At 33.8% G+C, this 24,179-nt stretch overlaps 2 long non-coding RNA genes across 2 annotated transcripts; one reads left to right on the plus strand and one right to left on the minus strand.

Annotated features, from left to right (window-relative positions):
• Nucleotides 1-296: 296 nt before the first annotated feature.
• Nucleotides 297-3,318, plus strand: LOC112794338 (uncharacterized). Its single transcript, XR_003198820.3, has 4 exons — nt 297-461; nt 557-611; nt 683-820; nt 3,036-3,318. It is a non-coding gene; the product is annotated as an uncharacterized lncRNA (long non-coding RNA).
• Nucleotides 3,319-8,775: 5,457 nt separating this feature from the next.
• Nucleotides 8,776-12,630, minus strand: LOC112796990 (uncharacterized). Its single transcript, XR_003199540.3, has 4 exons — nt 11,774-12,630; nt 11,620-11,701; nt 11,394-11,507; nt 8,776-9,024 (listed from the first exon to the last, which is right to left on the minus strand). It is a non-coding gene; the product is annotated as an uncharacterized lncRNA (long non-coding RNA).
• Nucleotides 12,631-24,179: the final 11,549 nt, after the last annotated feature.

Below are 24,179 nucleotides of genomic sequence, written 5' to 3' on the forward strand. Positions count from 1 at the left end.
GATGTAGTATATTTAATTTGAATGGTAGTTTAAAATTTATATTAGACTATAATTATGTTTTAGTGTAAATCCCAGAAAATTAGTGAATAATTAGTCAATAAATTAAATTTTAATAAAAAAAATAAAAAATGTAAATCTAATATCAAAATAGGATAGAGCTCTTCAAAACGAGAATTTTGACACCAATTTTAAAAAATTTGGCCCAAGATTGGGTCGAACGGGCCGACCCGATTGAACCGAGTCTAAAATGGGCCCAAGTGGCTTAATGACATGCCACTCTCCCTCCCCATTCAGCCAAGAACGCTGAAACACAGCAAGGGGGGAAGGAGAACACAACAAACCCCAAAACCCTTAATCAAAATTCAAATCCACGTAACTTTTGATCCGGAGCTCCGAATCACGATTTGTTTGCGGCCACGTGACCGCGGCGTCAAGCTCTACAAAGCCCATAACATTGTAAGGTAAGGAAGCCACATTTTCTTCCTCAATTTCTTCATTTCCAGTTCTGAATTTATTGGGCTTTGGTGTTGAGATTTTGTATAATTTCGGTGTTTAGGATCAAATTAACTTCGTGGACATGTCGGGTCTTGTCCCAATTTCCCGTTGGTAAGGTGAGAATCCTAGAACTCTAGTTGATTCATTAATTTGGTATTTTGGGAATATATTGTGATAACTATGTTAGGTTCATGTAAATATGTGATATGAGGCAATTGGAGATGTTGGAAGCTCGGTGAGAGTTCTAGTTACTGGAATTTTGGCGGTTGAGGCTTACAACTTTAAGTGTGGGGTACCTTGGATAAATACGCGAAAATTGGCCAAGGTATGATTTAGGTTTCACATATTTAATATATAATATTTTGCAAAAACTTAGGCTAGATGAGGGTGTAAATTGCTTAGTGCCTTGTTGATAACTATGAACCAAGTTGAGTATGGATTTGTTATTTAATATTGAGAATGGAAATTTGAATGTTAAATGATGATTTAATGATGGTTGATAAAATGAGATTAATGAATGTGTATAGATGATGAATTGTTGAAGGTCTTCATGATTTAGTTGTGGAATTATGCATGAGAATTATTTAGAAGTGAGGTATGATGGATGATGGAAGGATGTAGAGTTGTGTTGTGGTGGTATTACATATGCTGTAACTAATTCTGTGATGATCGAAATTGCGTGGAACTAAGTCCTGGTTAAGCTTGGGAATATTTGGAACTGAACTGGAGAATTTGGGATCTTTTCGTTAAATATATGATTTATGGTGAATTTTCAAATTGTAGTCGTGGAATCTGATTTTACTGCAGAATTTTTAAAACAGCAGTAACTTATTGGCTCTGCTGCGAATATTTCAAAATGAATTTTGAAATGGAACCAATTTTAAATAAAGCTTTACTCCTATTATTTTAATTTCGTAATATTTCAGAATGGTTGGACTTGTGGTTTTAAAGATATGAATTTTTGAAATACGATGCATAATGCAATAAAAGCCAGATTTTGTTTTCTTAGATCAGCAACTTTGAGAGTTTATAACTTTTGATTATGGATGGATACTCAGATGCAATCAATTGGAGGTGAAAATTTATTATATTTAGAAGATGTGATTTAAATTTCAGGTCTGTCCATGTTTTAATGAGTGAGTTATGGGACTTGGAAGAGGACATGTTCATTAGCTTTTAAAACAGAATTCTGCAGAAAGTTACTCAACTTCCAAGTTACATAACTCCTTCATTAAAAATGGTTTTAACCTGAAATAAATTGGAAAAGAAACCTGGATATGTAAAGTTAAACCATATTAATTTTGAAGGCTATTGGATTTAATTTGAATTTTATATGGAATTTTAGATATCGTATGTTGCTGCTGTTTTCTGGTTTCTAAGCACTACGGAGCAGTCAGCATTTTTTCTCTGTTCCTGAGGCTAGTTAAATCAAAAAATTATGATTTTTGATTTGTTAAAAAGATTATTTCGAGCTGAACGTCTGGACATAAAGTTTGTCCAATTCTGAGTTCAGTTGTTATATTAAAAACAGAAAAGAAAATAGAGTGTCGAGGATGTCTTAGTGATAGTCATGGGTCCGAAAAGTCAAAGATTAATCTTTGTGTTATGTGATTGATTTAATGTTAGAATTGGGTTGATTTTAGAATTATTTGATACTAAAAAGGTTGAGAAGAGTTTGATAAATGGTTTGGTCAGGACCCGAAAAGGGTAAACGTGATGAATTATAAGGGAATGATGTGAAATCTAAATGAATACATGTTGCTATGGCTATAAAGAACGAATGTAAAGAAATGATGATGATAAATGATGAGATTTGGGAATGATTGTGTGTGGCCAAAATGGTCGATATGGCAAGTTGAGGACGAAAGTTCCATCTCTTGTCGTGATGCAGATGTGGGGAAGGTGGAAAGGCACTCTCCTTTGTATTATTTCCGCCACATTCTTCTCTGGTTGCAAGGTGGAAAGGCACACTCCTTCGATGTGGAAAGGTACTATCCTTTATATATCCTCCAGGAGAAGGTGGAAAGGCACTCTCCTTCGTTTATGATCCTCCTGGAGATACGCAACCTTGAGACCAGTGTCTGGGTTAGCTACCAGATGTGTCGGGCTCTGGCAAAGTAACCGACACGTGAGTTCACGGCCAGTAGGATAGACATTCATCATATGCATTTTGTTTGTTTGTTTGCTATGCTTAATTTAGGATTGCCTAACTGAATATATTATGATAATTGTAATAATTGCTACTTTGACTACTTGTTTCCTACCTGTGCTTGTAATTGCCTGTTTGTCTGTGTTTGTAAATTTTCTGGAGATGGAGAAATAGAGGAAAGGTAGACAGGTTAAGTGTTAAGATAGAATTTAAGTTGAGTTTAGAATTCCCTAGACACCTATCCCTTTTACGGTTTCTGTTTAGTAATTTTAAGCTTTATAATCTGAGTGTCGACGTTCTAGGAATGCCAAACCTTATATATTATGTGCGTGGTACCTTCACCATGCTGAGAACCTCCGGTTCTCATCCCATACTGTGTTGTTGTTTTCAGATGCAGGTCGAGCGGCACCTCAGTAGGCATCTAAAGTTTCTGCGGCGAAGTTTACTTTGGGATCCCCTTTTGTTACTTTGATGTATATATATGTATAGTTTCCCCTCTTGTATGCAAGAGTACTTTATTTATGTACCACTTAGAGTTTTTATGGAGAACTAAGATTTTGAACATGTTCTTTTGGGTTATTATTATGTGTGTGTATATATATAAGGTTTAGGGTTATATATATATATATTCTCCGGTCAGCCTTGGCTTCACAGGCTGAGTTAGGAGTTTGTTACTTTGTATTATTGACCCTCTACTTGTGTCATTTGCATATATTTGTTGTTGAGCTTTAGTTTTCTTTTCACGTAAGTAACCACATTTTTTTAGGGTTGCACTTTTTGATTTTGTAATTTTGCTTTACCTATTTTTTAAGGCTCCTAGCATACTATCTCTTTTTCATTATTATTATTATATATATTTTACTTTTAGAGGTCGTAATACTTTGCCATCTCAACTTTATGACTTAAGCATAAGACTCTGTGTGATAGGGTATTACATTTAGTATGTTTATTTATATTTTATTATAAAATAGTTATTTCGATTGGACTACGGTTGAATCGGTTAACCCAGTGAACCAATAATAAACCAATAGCTAGAGCAATTCAACGACTAGTTCGGTTTTCAGAACCTTGGATTGTGGTGTAGCAATATGAATCAAGTGAGAAAGAACACAGAAATTAAGTTGAGAAGACTTCTCTCTTTTTTAAACCAAAACACATACAATATTTGACATGTCTCAATACATACGAATATGAAAAATACACTACTATTTATAATAGTACAAATTTAATCAGTTACAATGTAAGGTAAATCTTCCTAATAATAATTATCTAAATGTATTTAATAATAATAATAATAACAGTAATAACAATAGAGCATTTGGTAAAATAGTTTGAATTGTATTTGTATTTTTTAAAAGTAAAAATATTTTATTTTGTATTTGATAAATAAAAATAGATTATATACTTAAAGATAGTTTGTATTTATTGAAATAAAAAAATCTAATATAACTTCATATATTAATAAATATATATACTTATTATTATGTTTATGTATATTATGGTCAATTTAAATTTTAAAAATTATTTTACTAAATATAATTGTTGTTAATTGCACTTACTAAAAATTATTTTTAATTTAATTTAACAAATATAGGTACTACATTTTTTGAGAAGTTATACTTTTAAAAGACAACTTTAATAAACTGCTTTTGAAAAATAAAAATTTTACCCCTAAAATAAAATAAAGTTTCACAATTAATTTTACAAACTATAACAAATAAAAAGTGCATTAAATGGCACCTTTGTTTCTATTAATTGACTAGTAAAATTATGGGTAAACAAATTCGGATCTAATCTTCAATATTTACGATACTTATCCGTATCCGATTCGAATTTCGCAGATATATAAAGTTTAATTTATTATGTTATATTGTTTAAGTATTTTTATTTATTTTGTTTAGTTTCCAATTTGTGTTACAATTTTGGAACAATGGTGTATTAAAACTTGTATTATTACTTGTTTGTTGCTGTTTAAATGTTAGATAATTAGATTTGAATATTTTATTTCTATTATTACTTATATATGTTTGGTTGTTTTTTTAATATTTAAAAAATATTGTTTAATAATATATTTGAGGTAAATATGTCTACAAGAGTGAAAAAATATTTTTTTGTTTGTTTTTAGAAAAAAAGGTTAATTTTTTTTGGCCACTAATATATGATATCAAATTAAATCCAAATAAAAAAATACAAATATTTAATCCAATCAAATCTAATCTTTTGAGTATGAATCAGCTCAAAATTTTATTTATTTTCGATCCAATTGGATGAGTACACTCTTAAGTAAAATATAATAGTAACAGACTTTTTATTAACAAATTAATTTTATTTGTATTTGTCATTTAATGGTGCAATTCAAAATTAGGAATTAAATTTGTTATATTTATTTCCTTTTTTATAACTCAATAAATTTTTTTCCTTATCTAGTTTTGAAGATAATAAATGCTTATGTTGCAAATAAATATACACATTTAATGTCTTTATATAATTATCATATTTTAAATAAAAAAAATTAAAGTATACATTATGTTCCAAATATTTGGACTAGATTCAATTTAATTTTGTTCAAATATTTTAATTGTTTTTATTTAACCCTAAATGTGCCAAATCGTTTTAGCTCTGTTGTAAGTGAGTACAGTACTAACGTTATCAAATAAATTTGTTTATATATTTTTTTATTTCACTTAAGGAATGTATAGCAGAAAAAATCCTATTTTATAACAATAATTGAAAAAAATTGAAAAAAATAATTTCCATCTGAGTTCATTCTTTAGTGGATAGGAACTTGTTTATGTGATCTGTCGCATAGACGCTAAAATACACTTAAAATAATTCGGATAAATTATCAAAAATATACTCAAAATAATTTGTTGTTGACAAAAATACACTCGAATTTTGTTATTAATAAAATGCCTCAAATAATTTTAAAATATGATAAAAAATAGCCAACATTAAATATGTGTTCTCAAAAAATGGTTTAAAGGTTAAATTTTGAATTTTTGATGCGGTATTTTATAAGCATGATTAAAAAATTATATATTTTATCTGTTGATTTTAAAAAAATAATAAATTAATTGATAATGACTAAATATTATTATTGAATTAAAAATCTAATTATGTTTGTGATTAGATTGTTATTTGTGCAGAAATAAATAGAAAGCAAAATAGGTCCAACAACAAGCTTCAAGCCCATAAGCTTCAAGAAAATAGTTGCTAATCATACTAACACTTTTCCATCAGAATCGAAAACAAATTTAAGACCAAATTGATGATCCAAGCCCAAAATCATATCACTCTCCTGGTCCAAGAAAATGGTTGCTAACTAAGAAATGAAACTTTATTTCCATTTGAACCAAATCAAAATTGTTGAACATGTTCTCTCTTTTCTTTCTGCTCTCCTCTCTCACCGACATGAAGCATATCAAAAGAAAAAAGAAAAAAAAAGAAGTCTGATTAGGGTTGAAATCAAAGAAGAAAAAGTATATTACCAAATCCAAGTAAGTCAAAAGATAAAGTTCAGAAGCTAAGTTCAAATCAAGAGGTAAGTTAGAAAATCTTTTTCATCTTGGTGCTTCATAGATAACTTGATGAAGATGCTATTCTCTCTCAAGCACCAAACTGAAAATTTGAATAAAGTGGAGGTTATGAAACTTTGCAACAGATCAAGGGTCAAAAATTAAATTTAGAGCCTAAATTTTGATATACGGCTTAGATCCTTGAAAAAGATTGAAAAAAGGATGAAAGAGAAGAAGCAAGGTTTAATTTGTTTGCATATTTGCTTTAATCAATACTGCTGTCTTCTGCACTATTGCTGTTGCTGCTGTGACATTAGGGAAGAAGGAAGTCAACTGTTCAAACCAAAGTTCAAGAAACTTTACTCCTCTATTAAAGGGGTAAACGGCCAGAGATTGATTCAAGGAGTGGGCGTACAATTTGGGTTCTCATTACTTACAAGCTATCATTTTTTTCTCCTTCAGAGTTTTACATTGAATTTTCTATTATTCAGTGTTCATATTTTCTTTATTTCTTTTCAATGAAAAAAAGACATATAGTGAGGAATCAGAAAAATCCATTAAGAAAAAAAGGCAAAGAGAGTTATAAAAAAAATTAAAAAATTATGTCAAAACTCTTTTATATATTTTTCTGTTTTGTACACATGATCCTGAGGGATTTCCTTGCTAAGTTGGGTGAGTACCTAGTGTTTAAAAATCTAAAGAGTGAACCTAGTCAAATCTAGCTTGGGTAGAAGCTGGGTTTGTCCCAGATAGGATTGGGTTGAATCCTAAAAAAATTGGTGTTTGTAATTTTTGAAAGATAGTGAAAATTTTACCATTATTGTAGGAAAGATTGGATGTAGATCACATTGCACATGGTGGCTGAGCAAGGATACATGGCTGTGTGAATTTCTCTTCTCTACTCTTTTTCTATTTTTATCTCGTGAAGAGTCAAAATAAAAATATCTCCTGCATTATCTTTATCTCAGAAGTCACAGTTATTCTAAAAGTAAAAGTTGCTATGTTCCTAGAAGCGTCATGAAAAGACAAAATAAAATTGTTTCCTGAATTTCTACTTGACAGACACTTCAGTAACTATGTTCTCTTCCAGTCAGAATTAAAAGAAGGCACAAGTGTTCAAAAGGAGGCAATAGATTCAACCCCTCCTATTCTCTAGGCCATTCTAAAACCTTCATTATCCTTAAAGTTTGGTGATTTTTCGCTAAGTATATATATATATAAAGATCAAATTTTTATCTTATTTTGTGTGTATTTTTTAAATAATTATCTAAACATTCTTATAAAATTTTGAATCAAATCGTTTATCAAATAAAAAAGTTATTTGTTATTTACAAAAAAATAATATTTTTTTGAATATTTTTGTTGTGATTTACAATTATTTCCTAGGTAATAACATCACATTTAACTTGAAGTGACAATAAAGTTGCGTTTTACAGAACTATGTGATATCTTCATTTAATAATATTTTTTGTTGCTTGAATTCAAGTTAAATTTGATGTCTTTGTTTCCAAGATTCTAAAAATTAGACCAGTTATTGCACCACTCTAATTACTGGTTTAATTAATTCAATTGTGGTCTAACCAAAAAAACTCTTTTATAATAAAATTTATCTATGAAATTTGGGAACTTTTCTGGTTTAATTAATTCAATTGTGGTCTAACCGAAAAAATTGTTTTATAATAAAATTTATCTATGAAATTTGGGAACCTTTCTGTTCTTCTTTATTGAAGCAACCATACACACATTTATAGGAGGGAGAATTAAAATATGATATGATGATGATGAAGAATAAGCAATTACTAATCTCTGGATAGCTAGCTACGATATCCATGAGTATTCATATAGTAAACCTAATAATTCTTTAAAGCACAATATACAACAATAATTTTTCTGTGAAACTCATGACAAGATACTGCTACAAAATTTTTGCTATTGTTATATCTCAACAAATGAATTCTATTTTGTAATATATCGTTATCAAATTTCAGCTCTCTCAAATTGTTAAATGAACTTATTTATTCAACTAATATATACTAAATGAGTGAAATATAGATAATCAATAATGAGTTTAATTTTGTTCAAAAGACAGTGACATTTTTTTAGATAAAACAAAAGTGTTACTATCAAGAAGTACATTATATAATCATCTATTAAGTTCAAATTCACAAACATAAAAGCTAACTATCGCCACACTTCACAGATAACCATAAAACATGTGTTCATGTGGTTATGTGTTTTTAAAGGGTGATCATGTGTTTTTAAAAGTTACTCCGACAATGGAGTGGGTAGAGCTATCAAAACGAAGAAGTTAAACTCTCGTTACATTGGTCTATTTATTTCAAATCCTGAAGAGAATTCGGCCAGTGACGTACCAGATAGCCTTACCGCTATACCTTTTGAACCTGCATGATGTATTTTACATTTCGCAGCTTCGAAAGTACACCTCTGATGTGACTGATGTGTTAGAACCTGAATCGGTTCAAGTGAGAGGAAAAGGGAAATTGTTACCAAAGCTCACGCTTTCGGCTGCGCTACTCTGATAGCTCGGACATTACGACGACACTTATACCATTTAATACTAAAATATGAGCCTGTTTAAAACTTTAAACCGCAAAATCGCTCCCAAAAATACTTTTGTTATACAACGTACATCCATACATACCATACAACTTACAGAAACTCATAAAAAGTACATCCATATATACATATATATAAATAATATTACAAATATTATCTAATACAATTCCTATCCCTCTTACAGAAGATATCAAGATAAAGGCGAGGGTACAACAAATAATAATCTAAGGCATACAGAGCATCTCAACAACAATTAAATAAACTCTTCATGACTTCTGCGCCCATATCCTGAAAGGGGAAAAATATAGGGGGGTGAGAACATCATCCTCGAAAGGGTTCTCAGTAGGGGATTTTTGGGAATTACTGTAATAAGATACGTGAAGATAAATCGTACCAGTGATTAATAACTGTCTTATGCCTCTTTTCAAAAACAACAGTTTACAATAATATAAAGTCGGAAATCTTTTTGAAAGAGGAACCGTTCAATCCTTAAATCATCTAAAGCCTTTCAAAAAGGTTTATCTATACTGAATCAAAATAGCCTTTCATAGTTTTCCAAAACAAAAACATAAAACCGGAATCAACCATTGATCCATCTCAATTCAACCACGGCCCTAGGCCCAAACCATTCAATCCAACAACCAATCACCACAAACCAACAGAGTCCCAGTTGCAAACACAGATAGGAAGTTCAAGCACAAACAAACAGTTACAGCAAGTAGGACAAGTAGCAGGTAATCACAAGTAATCACATAGGCAAACCAAGTACAATATGCACACCCAAACAATGTCACATAGATGCATATGATGCATGCCTGTCCCTAGTGGCTGATGATATCATCTGTCGGTTATATAGCCAACCCGACATATCCTGGTAGCTAACCATGGATAGAAACACCCATCGCGGAGCAAGTAAGTTTGAGCTACAACCCTCTTGCTACTACCCGCTCAACCCAGAGCCAGTGGAATAACCACTACTGCGGCTACTACCCAGGCGGGTGTTTAAAAGCTCAACCTGGAGCAAGTGGGACGAACCACAACCCTTGCTACTGCCTAGGTATCTCAAGCATATATTCATTCAGTCCCAGCCATGGATCAACATCCATCTCAGCCATCCGGCTTAAATTCAAAATTTCATAGTCAGCCATACGGCCCATAACTCATTCGGCAATCAGCCATGAATCAATATCATACATAGCCATTTCGGCTCACGGTTCAATCCAGAACCAGCCAATATTCATAATCATACATAGCCTTTCCGGCCCATAACAAAACAGCACTTCCACCATTCAACATCATCAAATTTATAAAACCGGCATTTAAGCCATAAATCACTTTTCTAAAGCCATTTCACTTTTAAATCAAATTTCAACTCTTTTCAGCCTTGGCTTTAGAGATCTCATTTCTCAAACCATCTCAGGCTCATAAGCCAAATTTTCTAAAAGTGAGTTCCCTTTTTAAAACAAAGCCACTCTCGGCATTCTCTTTCCAAAACTTCCAAAACCATGAAAGTTAAAGATTCATTTTGGGAACATTCAGAATCACCCATCTAACAATGGGATTTTATAACAAAAATTTCTCGCCAGAGTCCCGAGTCTTTAGGGAAGGTCAACTTATATAAATTCCTTAAAATTCATTAAAACTCTTGAAATCATAGATTCTCGGTTCAAGTAAATAAAAACTGAATTTATTATGAAACCGATCATACAAAATCACAAGTTCCAACCCGGTCCAAAAATCGACTCATTTGAAACGGAACCGGTTCAATTGAATCAAACCACTTTCAGGTTTCTTTTTGGAACCCATTTTTCTAACTCTTCCAAAATGCCTCAAACTTGATTACTCAATCAAAAGTCTAGATTCCTTTAAAATCACTAAAAGCTCCTTTTTATATTGAAATCAACATTAGAGCATCATTCTTTCCTTCAGTGATTCAAACTGTACAAATAGTTCATTTCTAAATAAGCCGAACTCAACGCATAAAGTTCATTAAATAAATTAAGCTTGAAAACATAAATATTCTCTTAATAAATCAAATAATACAATTTCTCAAATCCAACCCTTTTTAAATAACTTTACTAACAAGAGTAGGATTTGGTAGAAATTTCGGTAGCACCTCTCCTAAAACATGGACTTTTTCCACCCGGTTCGGGTCCCAACTAAACCATTTCTCATTCCTTTTCAACAGCTCAAAACCAGAAATCAAATCAAAAGCAAGCTAAATCCAACAGTCGCCTCAGTGGCATATCTCAAGGAAACCATTTCAAAATCAACTCAATATCAACAGATTTAACTTATTTCCAAAGCTTAAAAGAATCGGTTCAGAAATAAATCATTTGTCCAAAACCAAGTCAATTAAAGTAAACCAGGCTGAATTCAAAAGTGCATTCGACTTCTCAAATCATCAAAATAATCAACTCAAATCAAATCAATCCTCAACGGATTAAACTTAGATTTCAAATCTTTAAAGAATCAACTTCAAACATTACAATTCACAAAGCCGCACAACAATTCAGCCAAACCAACATCCATAATCATTCGAGTCAATCAAATAATACATAAGGCAGATACAATCACCAAATACATAATATCTCACATCAGTATCCATATGTAATAATTCCAATACGTAAAACATAGTTTTTGGAAAGCGCCCCTACCTCAAAACGCAATTCCATAATCCAAGCGCCTCATAAGTTCTTTTCGCCTCAACTCAAAATCAAAGGCAGCTTCAAGGCACAGCCCCACACATATTCGCAGCAGCATAATCAGCTCTAATTTACAACAAGCAACCTCAGTTACTAAACTCTAGGAACATTAATAACGTATAGGCTTTAATACACGTACGGGACACTAACAGAAGGCTTTCGAAACATAATTTCTTACCGGAATTTCAACACGAAGCAGCTACGATTTCGAACCGGCCCTGGCACAGCTCCGGCAGTGGCCAGAAGCTCCGGTGGATCAACTATAAAAACCACGCAGCATCAAAACCTTCTCGAAATTCCAAAAGAACTGAAATCAAACTTAAAGCGCTTACCGGCAAAATTTTCCGGCGACAGCAGCAGGGTCTCAAGCGGCGGAAACGGCCAGAAGCTGCGGCGGCAGTTCCAGCAACAACCGCGCCACACCCGGTGAGCCGAACGGCAGAAGCAGCGATGCAGCCACTACGAATGGCAAGCAACTGTGATGGACATCAGCGGCAGTGAACGGCAGTAACTCAGGGTGGTTTCGACGGCCACAACAACATCTCCGGTGGCCGTACACGATGGGCGGCAACCACTGTAGCAGCTAGGAGGGCAGCAGCCTTGGCGGCGATGGCAGTGGGGTGGCAGAACAACCACCACCATCGCGTCTCATCCTCCCCGCAACCTCCTTCTTTCTCCTCGAAGCTCAATTGGCGGCAGCAGTCCGAGGTGACGGCGACAGCACACGGCGGCGTTGGCAGCGTGCAGACCGACGACTGGGTGGTGTGACTCTTTCCCCCCATCGCGGTCCTCTCCCTCGTCTCAAATCTGCTCTGCAATAGCGCAGAGACGGCGGCGCGACTGGAACTGGGTGCGGCTCCACCAACCTCGTGTCTTCTCCCTCAGCGGCGTCCATGGCTCGCGCCTCCAACGGCGACAGGCAGATCGACGAGGAGGCCCGACGGCGTGACACTGGCGGCGCTAGCTTTCCCCTGGCGATGACAAGGATGCGTGGACTGCCACAGCGGCGCAACGCGGTGAGGGCGATGGCTACACGGTGAGCTCCCCTCCCCCTTCACGCCGGCGAACCCCCTTTTTTCTTCTCCCTCAAGTTCATTTTCTGCTTCTGTTTCTTGTTGGCATAGAAGGAGGAAAGAAAGAAACCGTGTGAGCTACTGCTGGGTGAGTGAGAAGGGAACCGGGTCATGGTAACGGGTTACTGGGCTAGGGTTTCTTTATTTTGAAAATTAGGGTTAGGGATAAATTGGTAATTTCACATAAAATTGAAAATAATATAATGATTGAAACTCAATTAAATCCAACACTAATTATCTATAGAAAATACTATTTGTTCATCACTTTCACAAATTATTTTCAATAAAATGCCCAAATCTAAAAATTAGAAATAATATAATTAATTTCTCTATTTTCTAAAATAGCAGTATTAATATTTAAATTATTAATTATTCAATCCAAATCATATAGAAATCCTTATTATTTCACAACTATCAACTTTATACTTTAAATATAAAAAATAATCTAATAATTATAAAATTGGATAATAATCATAACTCATCTCAAATCCAATAAATCAAAACTTGCCTTAATTACCTTTAATAAAATAATTTCTGAAATTAAGGCTATAAATAACCATATGATTTGAGACTTGATTATAATAAGAATTTTAAAGGTTCTGGGTCTTACATAAAGAATCAAACAAATTAGGCTAACAATTATTCTCTTTCTATGATTGTGATCTTTGATTTAAAGAGAACAATTGCATACAAAAAGGGAAAATAAGTGGCTATAAGATGTAACCACACAATTAGGCTCAAAACTCACAAGCTTGTGTTCTTAGCTCAAAAACCATGTTCCAAAATAAATTCTTTCAAGCAAGTTCAACAAAAGTATTTTTCAAATTGGTAGGTGCCCTAAAATAGTTTCTTGGAAAAGAAATCATCACCCTAACCAAGTAGTCCTAATAAGAAAGAAGTGGCAAAAATATGTACAAATTCTAACTAACATGCAACCTATCATGCAAGGCAACAACTAGCTAACATTGGTATTTAAAAGAAAAATTGTTACCCATGGAGATCGGTCATCGACCGAACCAAATTCACAAATAAATTCTCGTTGCAAGTATAGTTTCTAAACCAACAATAATCCTTTCATACAAAAATTTGTTTGTTACAAGTACAAACCCCTAATAAAACTAATAGCCGAAGTATTTAAATCTCGGGTCATCTCTCAAAGGAATTGCAGGGTAGTGTTCTTGTTATTGGTTATGGACATGTATATTTTGGGGTTTTGGATAAGAAATAAGGAAAGTAAATTGTAATGAAATTCAAATGACAAAAAGGTTTTGGCAAGGTTTGGTGGTCAAGGATCTCTATCCTTATCACTAACCACAACATGATAACTTCAAGGATCAATCCCATTTAGTCATCCTCTAACAAGTGGAAGAAAGTCAAATGAGCTATATCAATCCAAGTCCATAAGTCCTACTTATTCACTAATTGAATTAATGAGAGCTAGAGTCAATGGCCACCAATCATCAATCACTTGGACATTAGTAACTCAAGAATTCCTAAGTTACCTTCCCAAGCCAAGAACACAAAATTCTACTCTAACATCCTTTCAAGCATTTTGTCAAACACTTGGAAGGCATAAAAGGAAAGTAAAATCAAATTGCAAGAAAAGTGAATCTACACTACTCAATTGCAAGGAATTAAAATACAACAATTCAATTCAACAATAAAAAGAATCAAACTCAAATTGCATTAAAAGGAAAATAGAAGAACAAAAGTGCATCAACATAAAAGTAGAGAATTACAAGAATTAAAGTACAAAACTAGAGAGAGGAGATGTAGAGGAACAAGAATTGATAAAGGAAATGTAAATCAAAGCATGAAATTAACCTAGATCTAAGAAATCCTACTCTAACATAATCCTAATTCTAGAGAGAAGAGAGAGCTTCTCTCTCTAGAAACTAACTCTAACTACTTCTAAAACTAAACTATGACTAAATTGGTAACTAGATAATTGATCCCTCTTCAATCATTGGATTAAATAGCATTAGAGATGAGTTGAAATTGGGCCTGGAAAGCCCAGAATTCGCCCTCCAGCATTTTGCCTTTAAGTGAGTCACGTGCCAGCATCGACGCGTACGCGTGGGTTACGTGTATGCGTCGCTTGACAATTTTCTATCCACGCGTACGCGTCATGTGCGCGTACGCGTCACCATGCGACTCCACAATCCACGCGTGCGCGTCGATCTCAGCATCCCAAATCCTTGATTTTTCCCATGATTTCTCCACTTGCATGCTTTTCCTCTCCATCCCTTTGATTCATTCTTAGCCTTTCCAATCTGATTTCTCTAACAAACATATCAAGGCATCTAGTGGAATCAAATGTGAATCAAAATTAGCAATTAAAGGCCTAAGAAGCATGTTTTCACACTTAAGCACAAATTAGGAGAAAATCATGAAACCATGCTATTTTCTTGGATAAATGTGAGAAAAGGTGATAAAATCATCTAAATTAAGCACAAGATAAACCCTAAAAACGGGGTTTATCAACCTCCCTACACCTAAACCTTAGCATGTCCTCATGCTAAACCAAGAAGGAAACAAAGGGTATCAACATTTATTTAATCCAACCTATCTATATGCATCCTATCTAAATGAATGCAACTAAATGCAAAATTATTCTACCTACTTGGTTAAAAATAAATCAATCCTCCAAGAGCATGTATAAACAGGTAGGGCTAAGGTCATATGACGATTCATGAATCCTACCAATTCAAGTATAAAAATGAAGTTCAATAGACTTGCAAGAAGAACACTCATGAAAGCTGGGAACCAAGGAATTGAGCATCGAACCCTCACCGGAAGTGTTTGCACTCTAGTCACTCAAGTGTACAGGGTCGATTCTCTCAATTCTCCCCTAATCATGCTTTCCAAGATTTGTTTTTCATCTAACAATCAACAATTATTCAATGCATGCATACAATCATCGTGAGGTCTTTTCATAGGTTGTAATGGGGCTAGGGTCAATGTAGGATTGTATATGGTTAAGTGGACTAGAATTTGAATCTTTGATCAACTTAGACTTCCCACCTAACCTATGACAACCTATACAATTGAAAGCTAACCTAACTACCCATTTTTTACTTTTTCACATACTCATGCATTTTCTTTTGATTACCACACATATGCATTGACCTTTATTAATCTTTACTTTGGGGCATTTTGTCCCCTTTTATTACTTTTTTTCTTTTCTTTTTCTATATTTTTTTATTCATATATATATTTTTTTCCTTTTTTTTCCTTCTGGTTTTCACAATAAAGTATGTACAAACGTAGCAATGCATATGGTTTTACATTTATACATGAGCATGTACCTAATTCCCAAAATTTTCAACAAAATACAAAAACACACCATTTTATCCCAACCAATGTCCCAAGTTTTCCCACACTTGAATGATACTCACACTCACTAGCCTAAGCTAATCAAAGATCCAAATAAAGGACATTTATTATTTTTCGTTGTAAGGCTTGTAATATGATAAATTAAAGAACAAAGTAGGTTAATCGTATGCTCAAAGTTGGCTAACAATGGTAGGTAAAAGGTAGGCTACTTGGATAAGTGAGCTAAATGAAATTATGGCCTCAATCATGTAAATGCATGTATAGATGGAATAATGGACATAAAGAATCAAATAAAATCAAAGATCACAATCATAGAAAGAAAAAAATTGCATAAAAGAAGGGAAAATAAGTGGTTATAAGATGTAACCACGCAATTAGGCTCAAAACTCACAAGCTTGTGTTCTTAGCTCAAAAACCATGTTCCAAAATAAATTCTTTCAAGAAAGTTCTACAAAAGTATTTTTCAAATTGGTAGGGTGCCCTAAAACAGCTTCTTAGAAAAGAAATCATCATCCTAACCAAGTAGTCCTAATAAGATAGAAGTGGTAAAAATATGTACAAATTCTAACTAACATGCAATCTATCATGCAATGCAACAACTAACTAACATTGGTGTTGAAAAAGAAAATTGTTACCCATGGAGATCGGTCATCGACCGAACCGAATTCACAAATAAATTCTCGTTGCAAGTATAGTTTCTAAACCAACAATAATCTTTTCATACAAAAATTTGTTTGTCACAAGTACAAACCCCTAATAAAACTCATAACCGAAGTATTTAAACCTCGGGTCGTTGATAAACCACTATTTTATGGTTTATCTTGTGCTCAATTGAGTGGTTTTTATCAACTCTTTACCCACTTATTCATATGATTTGCATGGTTTTACATTCTCCTTCCTGATTTTGTACTATGACTGAAAACATGCTTCTTTGGCTTTTATTTTCTTTTATTTAAATCCTCTCTTATTATCATTCGATGCCTTGATATGTGTGTTAAGTGATTTCAGGGATTACAGGGCAAGAATGGCTTAGAGGATGGAAAGGAAGCATGCAAAAGTGGAAGGAATACAAGAAGTTGAAAAAATTGCTAAGCTGTCCAGCCTGACCTCTTTACACTCAAATGGTCATAACTTGAGCTATACAGGTCTAAATGAGATGGTTCCAGTTGTTTTGGAAAGTTAACATCCGGGGCTTCGATTTGATATATAATTTGCCATAGTGGCCGTACAGATAGGCGACGCGAACATGCGCTCTACGCGGACGCATCGCATCTGCGAACTTCAATCCACAAAAACGCGTGGATGACGCCTATGCGTCACTATGCCGCGACCTGTACGGACTAGAAAGCACTGGGAGTGACTTCTGGGCTGTTTTTGACCCAGTTCTCGGCCTAGAAAATATAGATTAGAGGCTGGGAGTGGAGCAGAAGGAACCATTCAATCATTACTCACAATTTTAGGTTTTAGATGTAGTTTTTAGAGAGAAGTTCTCTCCTCTCTCTTAGGATTAGGATTTAGGAATTCTTTTAGTCATTAGGATTGTTTCTTCATACCATGTTCAATAATTTATGTTTCTCTTCTACTTTCATTTACTCTGACGCTTTCATTTGTATCTGATTTGTGTTGCCCAATTGGCTTATGAACTTTTCATGTTAGGATTGATTTTCTTATTTAATACACATTATTGAGATGTTTTCAGATATATGATTTTAATTTAGCTTTCTACATTCTTGGCTTTGGTTGATTAATTGGTAACTCTTGAGTTATCAAACTCATCGTGATTGATAATTGTTATTTTTGCTAATTGAATTGAATTCCAATAACTATAGTCCTTTCTTGGGAATTGACTAGGACCTGAGGATCAAACTAATTAGTCCACTTGACTTTCCTTTGCTTTAATAAAGGTTAACTAAGTGGGATTAAAACTCAATTCTCATCACCATCGATAAGGATAACTAGGATAGGACTTCCAATTTCTCATATCTTGCCAAGAGTTTATTTTATAGTTATTTATTTATTTTACTTGTCATTTAACATACTTCTTTCTTAGTTTCAAAACCCCCAATTTACAAGACTCATAACTAATAATAAGAACACCTCCCTGCAATTCCTTGAGAAGATGACCCGAGGTTTAAATACTTCGGTTATCAGTTTATTTAGGGGTTTGTTACTTGTAACAACCAAAATGTTTGTACGAAGGGATTTTCTGTTGGTTTAGAATCTATACTCACAGCGCGACTATATTTTTGTAAAATTCTTTACTAGCAAAAATCCTAACGTCAGTCGTCTCTCAAAGGAATTGCAGGATAGTGTTCTTATTATTCATTATGGACATGTATATTTTGGGGTTTTGGATAAGAAACAAGGAAAGTAAATGGTAATAAACCCAAATGATAAAAAGGTCTTGGCAAGGTTTGGTGGTCAAGGATCTCTATCATTATCACTAACCACAATATGATAACTGCAAGGATCAATCCCATTAAGTCATCTTCTAATAAGTGGAGGAAAGTCAAATGAGCTATATCAATCCAAGTCCATAAGTCCTAGCTATTCACTAATTGAATTAATGAGAGCTAGAGTCAATGGCCACCAATCATCAATCACTTGGACATTAGTAACTCAAGAATTCCTAAGTTACCTTCCCAAGCCAAGAACACAAAATTCTACTCTAACATCCTTTCAAGCATTTTGTCAAACACTTGGAAGGCATAAAAGGAAAGTAAAATCAAATTGCAAGAAAAGTGAATCTACACTACTCAATTGCAAGGAATTAAACAACAACAATTCAATTCAACAATAAAAGGAATCAAACTCAAATTGCATTAAAAGGAAAATAGAAGAACAAGAGTGCATCAACATAAAAGTAGAGAATTACAAGAATTAAAGTACAAAACTAGAGAAAGGAGATGTAGAGGAACAAGAATTGATAAAGGAAATGTAAATCAAAGCATGAAATTAACCTAGATCTAAGAAATCCTACTCTAACATAATCCTAATTCTAGAGAGAAGAGAGAGCTTCTCTCTCTAGAAACTAACTCTAACTACTTCTAAAACTAAACTATGACTAAATTGGTAACAAGATGATTGATCCCCCTTCAATCCTTGGGTTAAATAGCATCAGAGATGAGTTGGATTTGAGTCTAGGAAGCCCAGAATTCTCCCCCAGCATTTTTCCTTTAAGTGAGTCACGTGCGAGCATCGACGCGTACACGTGGGTTATGCGTACGCGTTGCTTGACAATTTCCTATCCACGCGTATGCGTCATGTACGCGTACGCATCGCCATGCGACTCCACAATCCACGTGTGCGCATCTGCTGCGTGTGCGCTTCGATCTCAGCATCCCAAATCCTTGATTTTCCCATGATTTCTCCACTTGCATGCTTTTCCTCTGCATCCCTTTGATCCATTCCTAGCATTTCCAATCTGCATTCACTAACAAACATATCAAGGCATCAAGTGGAATCACAGGTGAATCAAAATTAGCAATTAAAGGCCTAAAAAGCATGTTTTCACACTTAAGCACAAATTAGGAGACAATCATGAAACCATGCTATTTCCTTGGACAAATGTGAGAAAAGGTGATAAAATCCTCTAAATTGAGCACCAGATAAACCCTAAAAATGGAGTTTATCAAAAACCCAAATAAATAATGAATAATTAATTAATAAATTAATTGTGAGCAAAAAGGGGTAAAAATTTAACATTTATAATTTAGAAAATTATCGGTGAAAAATTTAACTTAAAAAATAGATTTGAGTGCAAAAGTATAATTAATTGTGGAAAAATGTGTACCAGAATTAAAATTAACTGTACCGACTTAAGTCTGTTCGGTACTGTGTGTTAGAAAAACTAAAATTGTTAAAATAACAGGAAAAATATTTAGAATAAAAATCCAAATACTTATCTTAAAGGTTTTAGGCCTAGGGAGGGCAAATGGCTAAAATTACAATAGACCCACATTAGGTCCAAGCCCATATTATATATATATATATATATATATATATATATATATATATATATATATATATATATATATATTCACTATTCAGTCAGGCATTTAAATCCGTATATCTCACAAACCGTAGCTCCGTTTGAAGATCCGTTTGTGGCACACGACCACCTTATTGTCCTCTTTGTTTCTAATGAACTTTTGTGGTAAGTACTTGAAACAGGAGCAAGTAGAGTTAGTAGGTTAATTATATTAGTTAATTCTAATAAGGAAATATAAGTCCCATATTGTTTAGAATAGTGAACTTTGTGTTATGTATTAGTCCCACATCGTCCAAGTTATGAAGGCTTTTCCTTCTCCCACTAGTATAAATAACTCATGTACCTTTTATTTATGAAATAGAGTTGAAGTTAATTTGAATATGAAATAAGTTGTGTGCTTATTTTCCTCTAGGCTCTTTGGGAGTAAGAGGTGCATGCTTGGCTTAGCCAACCAAGGTGGGTTTATGGCTGTTTTCACCATAGTGAGGTTGTTAACTGACGAACAGATTCTTGCGTGGTCTAGAATTTTACAAATAAGCTCTTGTTGAAAGTATAGCTTCTAAACCAACAAAAATCCTTTCATACAAAAAACCTGTTTGTCACTAAAGCAAACCCAGTAAAATTTATAACCGAAGTATTTAAACCTCGGGTCGTCTCTCAAGGAATTGCAGGGAGGTATAATTTATTATTGGTTATGGAAAAGTATCTTTTGGGTTTTTTTTTAAAGGTTTGAACAAGGAATTTAGATGGCAAGAAAATAAATTAATAACTAGAAAAACTCTTGGCAAGGTATGAGAACTGGAAATCCCATCCTAGTTATCCTTATAGTTGTGATGAGAATTGTTTATTGCTCCTACTTAGTTAACCCTTACTAAATAAAGGAAAGTCAAGTGGACTAATCAGTTTGATTCCTCAAATCCTAGTCAACTCCTATGAAAAGACTAGCGTTAGAGGAATCCAAATCCATCAGCAAATTCCAATTTTCAATCAGCACCGAGTTTGATAACTCAAATGTCACCAATTACTCAACCAAAGCCAAAGGGAGAAAAATCCAAATTATTTATATCATAAATAAAAGAAAGAAATCATAAATCTAAAATACCTCAAATTATATTAAATATAAAATCAAATTTAACATGAGAATTCATAAATCAAAGTAATAGAATAAATAAAAATAGAAGAGAAACTAAAGTAAAGGAACATTGAACCTGGAATGAAGAAGAAGTAAACCTAACCTAAGAGAAATCCTAAATCCTAAAAACTAAGAGAGAGGAGAGAGCCTTTCTCTCTAGAAAAACTACATCTAAAACTAAAATTGTGAATAATGAATGTTCTCCCCATGAATGGATGCATTTTCCCACTTTATAGCCTCTAATCTGTGTTTTCTGGGCTGAAAATTGGGTCAAAAATAGCCCAGAAATCATCTCCAATGATTTCTAATACGTCCAGCACGCGGCAAAGTCACGCGTACGCGTGGATTGAGTTTTATCCAGGTCAAGCGTGCGCGTCGCCTATCTCCAGAGAAGCTATAGTAAATTATATATCATTGCGAAGCCCCGGATGTTAGCTTTCCAACGCAATTAAAATCGCGTCATTTGGACCTCTATAGCTCAAGTTATGGTTGGTTTAGTATCATGAGGTCAGGCTGGACAGCTTTAGCAGTTCCTTCAGTTTCTTGTATTCCTTCCACTTTTGGATGCTTCCTTTCCATTCTCTAAGCCATTCCTGCTCTGTAATCTCTGAAAACACTTAACACACATATCATGGCATCAAATGGTAATAAGAGGGATTTATACATAGAAAATTTAAGGCCAAAGAAGCATGTTCTCAATCATAGCACAAAGTTAGGAGGAAGGAAAAATGTAAAACCATGCAAATATTATAAATAAGTGTGCAAAGGCTTGATAAAAATCACTCAAATTAGCACAAGATAAACCATAAAATAGTGGTTTATCATTAACCTCGCCAAGATTGGTGACCCAAGCGACGTCTTGGTGTCAGTACTCCCAAGAACTCTGAGCCATTTTTGTTTTTCCTTGAAATTTGCGTTTTGGTATGTGCGTGTTAAAACATTGTGATTTTGATGTCTAGAGGAAGCTTAATCTTGAGTTCTGTAACGACCCAACTTCTGGTATATCAGGATCATACTAGAAGCAGAGCACTACCAACTTGTTTTCCTTAAATTTAGCTATTATTTATTATATGAGCCTGATTCGTTGTTAAAAATGTAGTTATTTTGTGGAGTACTTTTTTTTGAAAATGTTTAGGTTGCCAAGCAGAAACATACACAGATAATATCTAAATAATAATAGAATACAGCAGGTATAAAACAACCACACTTATGTACATCTCAAGCAGTTTACAACATTCAGTTATCCAGCCTTTATTAGAGTATATACCTCAGTTAAAACAACCCTAGAAATAGCTAGATAATAACTATATACATATGACATCCCAGACTCTGACCTGTTCAAGAAGTCCCTAAGTTGGCACCCAGGCTAGCCTAGACTCTATACTCACCTAATCCATCTAAACTATAAAAGCGAGGGAATGTACGTTCTAGTTCTTCAAAACTCGGGTCAGGTTGAACATCATCAAAAGGCAAAATGTCATCTACTTTTTCTCCGCATGATAATACTTCATCATAGAACAACTCATTGGTATTCCATCAAGTGGCTACATATCTGGAACCTGGTACGGAGAATGTAAGAAGGAAAATCAAGAAAACACAAGTTTAAGCAAGTTTTCTCATAGCCGAACCAATAAAGAGAAGGGATTAGCAGCCACCTAACCTGATTTTGATCCAAGAAAAGTTACATTATTTTGAAGAAGAATAAGAGAGGATCACTTTAATCGGTTTGGAATTTTGATTTGAGTTTTAGTTTGGAAGAAATCAAGCTTTGAAGATCAAAGTGTCATGAAATTTTATTTCTTTTCTCTCTTGTTATTTTTGGCCATGAAGAGGGAAACGAGCAGCTGTGGAGTGTCTTCGGGGAGGGGGAGAACCGTGGCTAATGATGATTGGTTAGTTAGGGAGGTTAGTGAAAACATATTTCAGGTGTATAATTATTAGAACTAGATGTATTAGATCACAAATAATAACACATCTAGAGATTAATATTTGAGCTACTAGTATAGAGTCGTTATAAGATCTAGCTAGGTTTTAACCCAAGGTTATGTGATACAAGGTAAGAGAACTCTTTTCCTTTGATTTTCCCTAATTACATGCAAAAACCCTAGCTTGAAAGTGTGTAACTTGTTTAATTAGAATGCTTAAGGGTGATGGCTTGCTTGGATTGAGTTGATCGTGCGGGTTTGGTGCTTGGGTTGCTTGCGGAATGCTTGGTGGAGGCTTGGTATAACACTCTACCATACAGAGCTTTACGCTTAAGTTGTAAACTAGAGGTGGTATGGTATTAAGATCTCTAAAATAAAATATAAATATGTATAATAATTGAAAAATGTGATATACGAGGAGCCTTGAAGGATAGTTAAAACAAAATCGTAAAATTGAAAGTGCAACGCTCAGGAATAACGTTTACTTGTGTATAAAGAAATCTTAGGTACATAAACATATATATATATATATATATATATATATATATATATATATATATATATATATATATATATATAAAAGGAGAGTAGAGGATCAAGGTATAAAATATTCAAGCCTGTCAAGCTCAGCCTACGAAGCTAAGGCTGGCCAGAGGATATTTACGTACATACATATAATCCTAAATGCAGAGTTCTCCAACAAAAGCCTCTACGAGGAACCAAAGTAAAATACATAAAAGGATAAGTCTATATATATAAAAAATAAAACATAAAAGCCCAAACTCCCATTTTCGCTGCAATAGAACTCCAGACGCCTAGCGAGTTGCATCTCGACCTGTATCTGAAAACCAACAATATCATATAGGATAAGAACTGGGGATTCTCAGTATGGTTATGGTATCCATATATATAATATATAAGGTCTCGGAAAAGCCCGAGGCAATCATAGAACTCCGACACTCTTAATTATTAAACTTAAAGATTTAAAGACAAAATCCATAAACATGGTGGTCCTCTAAGGATTCCTAAACTTAACCAAAACCATACTAAAACCCTCAAATCCTATACCTTTCCTCCAATCCTCCAACTCCAGTGAAACCACACAGACAAATAAGTAGACAATGGCAAACACAGGTAGAATACAAGTAATGCAGATACAAGTATAACAATTAAGCATAATAATCTCATAGGTAAGCCCAATTAATGCACTAGCAAATAAAACAAACCTATGCATATTATGTATGTCTATCCTACTGGCCGTGAGCTCATGTGTCGATTAAA

Source organism: Arachis hypogaea, chromosome 4 (genome assembly GCF_003086295.3).
Source record: "Arachis hypogaea cultivar Tifrunner chromosome 4, arahy.Tifrunner.gnm2.J5K5, whole genome shotgun sequence".
Classification (NCBI taxonomy): domain Eukaryota; kingdom Viridiplantae; phylum Streptophyta; class Magnoliopsida; order Fabales; family Fabaceae; genus Arachis; species Arachis hypogaea.